Source organism: Colobus angolensis, unplaced genomic scaffold (assembly GCF_000951035.1).
Source record: "Colobus angolensis palliatus isolate OR3802 unplaced genomic scaffold, Cang.pa_1.0 Scaffold134, whole genome shotgun sequence".
Taxonomy (NCBI): Eukaryota; Metazoa; Chordata; class Mammalia; order Primates; family Cercopithecidae; genus Colobus; species Colobus angolensis.
Genome location: NW_012114422.1, coordinates 8612844 through 8622447, shown reverse-complemented (window position 1 = coordinate 8622447; position 9604 = coordinate 8612844).

Genomic DNA, 9604 nt, shown 5'->3' with positions numbered 1-9604 from the left:
GCTGGTTAGGCAAAAGCTGCATAGAAAAACAGTTGAAAAATATATAATACATGCACAGGACCTGTACTGGAGAAAATACTGTGATAGTTGAGAAATGGAAACCCGTTCATCAACATGGAATGTGACTGGAGCATTTTATGAGTGGAAAGAATATGTGAGTTGAGGTCTGAGAAGCAGGCTCTGAGGCCAGACAAGTAGAGCCCTAAAGGCTTTACTAAAAAGTTAGAAGCTTCTATATTATATGAAAAAATTCTGAAAGTTTAAAAAACTACCCCAAACATCATAGAACTATGGATGCCATTTTCAGAGTTTACTTCTATTGGGAAGCTTAAGTTTTTCTTTTTCACAAAATTTTGCATCAAAGAAAAGTAAATGAATGACATAAGAAGACAATCTTTTAAAATCATCCTTCTTAAGCAAAATGAGTTACCGTATTCTGCTTTTAATCATACCCAGTAATAGCTTGTCTTGTTTTCTCAGCGCAAAGAATTTTTGATAAAGTCCTGTAAAAACATTATGGCAAAACAAATGAAACTAAATTTAATATGATTTTCATTACTTAAAGATCAATTACAGATAGTTATGAGAAAATGTAAAAATCAGCTAACAGGTGTTTTAAACATTTTGTTCTTTGGATATAATATTACAAGCAATTTTATTTCTTACATCTTTAGGCTTCAACAACATTTCGATCTATTTTATTTGTTGTATATTTATTTATTTTGGGACAAAAATAGGACTAATCTGCTCCCCCTCTCAAAATAAAAATCAAAACAAAGTTCTTGTTTATTTTGTATTGAGCTGTGCAAGTTGCTTTAGAGAGTGACCATGGTCTTATGGCTTGGGGAAAAATAGTTTAGCTTGAATTAAGGCTGAAAGGGGGATAGCTTATGTGTCATCTGCTTTCAAACTATGAAACAGAGGTGAATGTGGGGCATTTATTTATACATTTTTTTCTCATCTCTAGACATGGTAAAGGAAACTTTCTGCAAATACTTTTATAGGAAAAACACTAAGATATCATCAGATTAAGATTTTAACATGCAAGCATCTGGTAATATGAAACATTAATAGAATAAACATATGAAACATAAATAGAAATTATATTACAGTGATAGGATTCAAAATAATAAGAGCATTTTGATAAGTAATTTCTTCATTTCTAGTAAATTTGAAAGCATGCATACATTCCCTACAACCTAGTAGTAGGTGTATATGCAATCTAAAAAAAATCTCTTTATTTGAGTTCAGGAGAGATAGCTCAGAAATTTTAAGACAAATCATTTGTAATAATAAAACATAAGGTAATCTAAATGTCCATCAGCAAGAGAATGTATAAGACAGTTGCAATATTATGGAAAGGAATATTGCATTTCATTAAAAATAGTTAGCCAGAGATACATGAACAACATGTATAAATTTTGGAAGGAAAGAAATACGGAGTGAAACTATGTTGGTCCTCTTCCTTCTTTTTCCCACAAATCCCTGGGTCAGAAAGAAGTGGATAATGACGATGATGATGATGATGATGATGACGATGATGATGTTTTTGTTGTTGCTATTGTTTTGTTTCTGTTGAAAAAGAGAAGGGCAACTCTGACATCTGGAAACTAAAAAAAAAAAAAAAATCAGACCACTTCATAACGTTTTGTAAGCCCAGACAAAAACAAGTTAACTGTGCAAAACAAACAAAAGTCGGAATGTATTCCATACTGGCTAATATGAGTGACTGTTGCTTCTTTTTAATTATAGTTTTAACCTCATTCTATTTTTCCTTCCTCTTAAATAAGATCCATTAAGACAATCATAAAATTACTTGTTTCCTGGCAGTATCCAATCCAGTACCCCGCTTCCTTAACACTTCCAAATTTACCTAACAAAGCTCAAATCATATTAAGTTATTTGTATCATCACTCTGTCATTGAAATGTTCCACACATAACCAAGATGTGCATTATCCCTTATTGCAATAAATAATAAATCCAACTAATTCACCTACAGGTGTATACCTGGTAGTCTTCACTAAAGGGCATTGGCACATTACATTTCATGTTTATAAAAGAGTATTAAAAAAGTTAAAACATGACTCTCATACATGCATGAATAAATACATATCAAAGACTTTATTTAATCCATTAATTAACAAGGGAAATAGGAAATGATGAAACCGGTTAAAAAGAAAACATTTCAAGGGACTGGGTTTTTATTCGTATTTTGAAAAAGAGTATTGTTGGAGAACAATCGCTAAATACAAAATCGGTCCTATAAGAGGGCAAAAGTAAAACAAAGCAGAACAGAAAGTCTTTGGTGAGAGCTTTTCTACTGAACACAAATCTACAAGTTATCACGTAAATTTATAGATTATTCAAATGTTAAATCACAAAAGTAATTATAGGTAAAATTATCTAGAATATGAAATAACTCTTGGGTAACTTAGTAAACAATGTCTGAAAGTGACATTAAAATGACAGGCTGTATTTTCTTTATAGATTTTCATATTTTCCTTAATATTTTTCTAAACAGATATGTCTTTCTAAAATATAGAGCTTGCATAACTATCACAGACAAAGTAAGATTATTCTTTATGACAAATTATAGAGTAGATTATTCAGACCTGATGGGGGAAAATACTAGCAATTAGCATGATTATCTCTCAAGACAACCAATGTAGCTTGGAGACAACTGTCCTGCCACATAACTATAAATATTTTGCATAGGCAGAACCTGAATACTGTTTAATAACTTTCTCTGCATTTCATATGTAACAAATCCTAATGTAACACCACCTAGAATAGGAAGAGCAAAAATAATAATTCCCTCTTTTCAGGATCACCTTCTTTCCCTAAGGGTTTGGTTAAAGGATGTTTTCATTATAATATACCACAGGTAGGTACTGTTGTAAGCAAACAGAGCATAAGTAACAAGTAACTTGCCCAAGGTCACACAGCAAGAAAAAAAGAGCTACCTTAGTCTTTTTTTTTTTGAAACAGGTCTCCCTCTGTCACCCAGGCTGGAGTGCAGTGGTGCAATCTCGGCTCACTACAACCTCTGCCTCCTGGGCTCAAGTGATCTCACGTTAGCTTCCTGACTAGCTGGGACTGTGGCACACCATCACATGCAGCTAATTTTTTGTATTATTTGTGGAGACAGGGTCTTGCCATGTTGCCCAGACTAGTCTTGAACTCCTAGACTCTAAATAGAAATTGTACTGAGGAAACAAATCACTAGCACTTAGAGGTGTAAATATTTGGTTAGATATAAGTCTTTAAGATTTCAGGCTCTTAGGTCAGATTGTTTGGGACAAACCCAACTTCCAACTTTTATTTGTAGCATGATCTTTCACAAGTTTATCATTTCTCAGTCTGTTATTCACGATAGAGAGGTCCTAGAAGAAATAATATTTATTAAATGAAAATGTAAGTGCTAAACCTGGAGAGAAGAATAAGGATAAATAAAAATATTGTCCCGACAAGAAGTAGCCCATTTTGGAGAGGATTAAATATGGCAATCACATAAAGCATTAAAACATGTCGTTTAACATAATGTTTGTTCAATCAATGTAAAACCTTATAATCATAAAAATTAAAAAATGTTGCTTCTAATTCTTATGTAAATATCTAGAAAGGAAAGGTGTTTAAAAACTTTTATGCAACTTATATATATATTTTCCAATCATATTTCACATTAATCTCTTAGAAAAAAGTCTTTCCATAAATTTTGCAGAGTTTAGTGGTGTAGACCCTTATTCAGCCTTTCAAAACAAAAATTTAAAAAAGAAGTTTAAACTATTACATATCTAAATTATGATGAATTCAAAATTAGCATTCTTCGAATAAAAGAAATTTTACTGTATTTAGTTCCTTAGTATATACCAGGAGAATCTGTGGCTATAAAAGCATATGCAAGCTAGATCTTCTCTGTTCCATGAGAAGAAAACACATATTCTATGCCCCATAATATTCACCTTACACTTCAAGTGAATACTGGATAAGTAAAAATATTTCACAAGTAAACAAAAACTAACAAATGCTGTTTTAACTATGTTTATAACAAAGCTATCATCTAAAATCTAATATAAAAATATATATTTTTTTCAGGAACCAAATCTCATTCATAACAATTCTCCAATTGATAGTAGAGTAAAAGGATGCTTTTTGTTGTTCATCAACAGCATAAATTACTGTAAATGCATGAATTACTGAAACTCTGATTTAAAACGCTAATCTTCCTGAGCAATGTAGATGGCGCACTAAATAATTACAGTTTATTCTTTCACGCCACTGTGTTTGCAGCTGAAGACACAGTCCACGGAGCCAGTACGGACAGCAATTCTAAAGCAGGATGATCTTCCTAAACAAGTTCAATTTTCACCAAGTGATGCAGTGCTGATCTATACATACTTATTAAATAAATACATCTATACTTGCAGTTTACTGATTTGAGGGATGTATGCAATCGATAAACTTTAAAAAACACCGAAGAACTACTCAATACTAGTAGATATTCTATTAGTTTGGCATTTTAGATTTGCAAACACCAGCTTTTATCACTGAAAGGCAAAGAAATCAAAGCAAAGGAATGTAGAAATTCCTTGGAATTCAGCTTGTTTAATACCGAGTAAACATTTAACTAACATGAGCACCAATAGATGCTGAAATATAACTTGGAAAAAGTTTTAGCATTTCTTTTCTCTTCTTTGCAAATTTTCAAACTTGTAGACAGTAACAGACATTTACTATCTGTCTGCTCCTTGCGCCACACTTTTACAGATAGCTTACTTAGTACTTTTACTCTCCTTATGAACTATGTACTCATAGAATTCCAGTTTAAAGTTAATGAGCCTCCAAATGAAGAGATTAAGATAATCTGGCCAAGGTCATGGAGTTTGCAGTGAATATTATATAAATTTGAAGTCACAATTTTGCTCCTATTCCTGTACTGACTCCGTAACCTATTACCACGTGGTTTTTCAAGTTGCCATTTTCCCATGCAAGACTAAATGTCAAATGCCATTTTTTAATTATTTTCATGTTACAAATAAAAACAGAGTTGCGGCACCAACAGAAAGTGATAACATTTTAATTGTGCTACTCTTAAAAAATGAAATTTTTTGATGCATTTAACACAGAAGCTTTAAATTGCTATATGAGGTTTCCTCATATAGAACCATTGCTTTTTTTTTTTTTTTCTTTTTTTTTTCTAGCTTCCATAATGTTTCACTGGGTAAAGTTATTAACTCTTGTAGCTCAACAGGATTTGTAAACTGATTAACCAATTTACTATATATTCCGGAGGTGTTAATTTCTGATAGTGCCTGTGTGAGGAACCATGCGTTGCAGACATGAATCAAGATATCTTTCTTGCCCTTAAGGGACTCAGTCTGCTTAAGATAAGGATTGAATGAATAATAATGTTTCAGGGTAAAAGGCATTAGGGATGTGTTAACAATGAGAAGGAAGCTTAAACTTAATTTTGACTAAAGTGGTCAAGATGAGAAATCCTCACTGAGTGATATCTAAATTCTGCTTGAAAGAATCAGTCACCAAAAGTCCAGGTCCATGTTTCCAAATTTACGAAGCACATTATATTGGTCTCAAACCAGATATATCTAAATTTGAGTTATTTTCTCACAAATAAATTTCCTTTTATTTTCTTCCTTTTTTTAAATCTAAAAAACTCAATTGTCAAAAGACATATAAATAGAAAGTGATTAGTCCTGCACATACATTCAATAGCAAATTTTATATTTTCAGTCTGATTTTCGATCACTCATGTTGAGGCATAACACTATACCTCAGAATAATTCAAAGATACTTCCTGTATATGCCATAAATAATTTAGAAAAAATTACCCCTTTACATATATTTAGAATAATAACTAAAATGTTGCATAATTTTAAATAACTGGAAATTATAATTGTCCAGGAAATTTCTGTAAATTTTGAACTTTTAAAAGTATGTTTCAAAAATTGTATTTATTCAAATAAATGTGAATAGATTTATTCGACACTCCAGTCGTTCAGCAGAGTGGGTAAGAGGAAAGACTATGGGGTCAGACTGTCTGGGTTTACACTTAGCAATTCTAATAATACCTGTGACAATATAAACTTTGTGTGCAACAGTTTCCTTTTTAAAAGTTAGAATAATAATAGAACATGTCTCATAGAGGTATGTGAGAAAGTAAACGAATAATACAAGCAAAGCACTTAGAAGGTAAAGGACTTAGAAAACTTCCTGGAACAAAGGAAACACTTTAGAAGTGGTAGATATTATGATTACTATCATAATCCTTTTTAAAATATAAGAAAAAACTCATGCTTAATGAATATACAGAACTTTAGATCATTCTATTTCCATCTTGAACTGAGATTTCCATTTCAATTTCCACTGACACATTTTTTCTTAATGTAATGAATAGTATGCTGGAAATTATTTTATTGCTCACCTTTTATAACTCTTTGCATTAAAAAATTGAGTGTGAGAATTTAAATTTTTAAAAACAATTTTGCAACTGTAAAAATCTAAGTATTACAATTTTATTTTGAATTGAGTATTTTTTATTTGTTTTGGATCAAAACAACAATATCTAACAAATTTATTGACCAATTTTAAATATAGTACGTTTGATAGTATATAGTTTAACAATAGTATATAGTTTAGCATTTCCCTCTTAGTCATAATATTTAATTCTTTTTTACATATTATTTTTGTACATTTCTAGCATTTTCAGGATTCTTATATTCATACTTGTAAAAGATATTGATACATAGTTTTCCTTCTTTATGACAACTTGCCTGGTTTTGGTGTCAAAGTAATACTAAGGCTCATGGGGTAAGTTTAGTAGTATTCCCGTCTTTTATTGTTGGAAAAGCTGTGTGAAGAATTGGTATATACGCTTCTGTACATGTCTGCTGGAATTTATATCTTTTGCTATAAAATCTAACTAAAGGTTTGACAATTTTTAAAACCTTTTTAAAGAAGAACCTTTGAGTTCCATTGATTCTCCCTGTTATTTTTCTATTCTCTATCTTTTTAATTTCCACTCTAATATCTATTATTTTATTTCTCCTGCTTTTTTAGATTACATTTACTTTTCCTTACCCTATGTTTTAAGGCCAAATGTTAGGTTATTGATCAGCAATCTTTTACCTTTGTTAATATAGATATTTATGTGTATAAACTTTTCTCTAAGCACTGCTTCAGCTGTATCCTTTAAGTTTGGTAGGTTTTGTTTTTGTTTTCATTTATCATAACCTTTCCTAATTTTCCTTTTGATTGGTTATTTTTACTATTGATTATGTAAGAATGTGTTGTTTAATTTATGTGTATTTAAGCTTCCATTTTTGTTATTGATTTCTAAATTCATTCCATTGTGATGAGGAAAAATACTTTATTTCTATTATTTAAAATGTGTTGAGGTTTGTTTTACTACCAGGCTTATCTTCTGTCCTGGAGAATGTCCCACATGCATTTCAGAAGAATATATATTCTACTTTTTGGGGTGGAGTGTATAGTAGATATCTGTTAGGTCTAACTGGTTTATAATATTGTTCAAGTTATTTATAGTATTTCTTTCCTGTTCTTCTGCTTCACTGTTCTGTTATTGAAAGTGAGGTATTAAAGTTTTCATCATTAGAAGACTTTAATAATTATATTGTCCATTTGTCGCTTCATTTCTGTCAGTTTTTGCTTCATATATCTTGGGGCTCTGATGGATTGGCCTGTTTTTAATAATAATAATTTTAAATATTATACTTTTCATATCTATATCATAGTAGAATATCTATTTATTTCTTTTTTATAATTTACATATCCTGTTGGAATTATCTATTTGATATGACATTATCTTCATACTTTCAATTATTTAATCATGGTATCCTTTAGTTCTCTGAATGTATTTATAATGTCTGTTTTGAAGTCTGTTAAATTCAACTTCTGGCACATTCATAAGCAGTTTCTGTCACTTCCTTTTTTCCGATATATAGGCAATAATTTCCTGTTTCTCTGCATATTTCATGTTTCTATTTGAAACTGGGTATTTTATATAGTATGCTGTAGTGACCTTCTCCCTCCTTCCCCCATTTTCTGGGCTTCTTGTTGTTATTTGCTTGATTACTTGATTAATGAATGGCTGCTTTACTTTGGGGAAGTCTATTTTCTCCTTACAGTGTCAAGCCTCTTAGATTGTTCCCCAGGGATTCCAGTACTGGCTGGGTACGCTCACAGTCACCCCAAGGTGGCACTAGTTTTCACCAGGATTCTCTTTGACTGGCTCTTTTCCTGACAAACTCATCTGTCAAGATGCAATAATTGTTAACTAGTCGCTATTAAAAATAATAAAAAAACCCATATCCTGGGACTAAAATTACTTCATAGATTAGTAAGAATAATACATAAAATCAGATATGATCAGACAGCTTTAAGGCACTAAGGTTGACTTTAAGATGTCATTGCTTATAAAGCTTCCCTTGGAAAGCTGGATTTGTGCCTGGCTTTAAATGTTGTTTTAGAGGTAAGTAAAAAAGGTCACTTCTTGGAATGCCTAGGAACTTCAGGATATTTTGAGGATATCAAGAAAAGAGGAATTTTCCCAAATCTGTAAGTATCACAACATCTGATGGCAAGTCCTTGTGTTGGCTTCTTAGCCACAGGAGGATTTTAAAAGTCTAATCTGAGATTCTTTATGAAAAGTTCCATCAAGGCAAACTTAGAAAGGTTATGTGATCAGCCACTGTTCATGCTGCACTTATATAAATTACCAGGCCAAGTTTAATAAGACTGCTTTCATTAGGCAAACAGATTTACTTTATCTTTGAAAGAAATGGGGGTAATTGTAGAAAGAAAAATTATGTTTCAATGAAAAGCTATGGCACACTTTTGTGGACATTAAATGCTAGTCCTGCTCATTGTATTTAAGGTTTTGTTATGATCTTAAAACTAGAATAGACCCTAAATTATTCTAATTTCTTCAAACATCTGGCTACAACTCTCCAAATTAACGTTTCCATTTTTTATCCTACCCTTCTAGTTTGGAATTATTAAAAATTAAAACTGCTTTTTTTCCCCGACTAGCATGCTGATGCTAGATTACTTCATATAACCTTCAGATAAATTACAAAAACAGATAATGTATAGATAATATTGTTGCCGGATGTTGCAAGGGCTACTGAGAAAATTCACTGCAAGATTCAATGCCATTACAAGAGACACAGAGACATTTAAACTACCCACAAGAAAATTTATAAGTGGCCACTGGGCTACTGCCGTTCTCACTTTACCTTCTATGGATGCGTTGAACTTCACTTCTAGAAATCTCAACTGGCAGCCCCGTGGACTCAGAAACTGTATTTCTAATGATTAATCTTTGTTTTTTTGTTTTTGTTGGTTTGTTTGTTTTTGCAATTAATAAAAATTCCCCTCATTAAACACCTGACTGCTAGCACCGTCCATCAAATATCCTCTACTACCAAGTCCTAACATATGATTCAGCAAGTCCTTAAGGAACAAAAGACAGTCAAACAAGAAAACTGGACTTCTGTTACTTACAGGAATGAAGAATGTCTCTTTTGTTCTCAATTAAGAAGTGGGGAAATATAAAGATTTTTG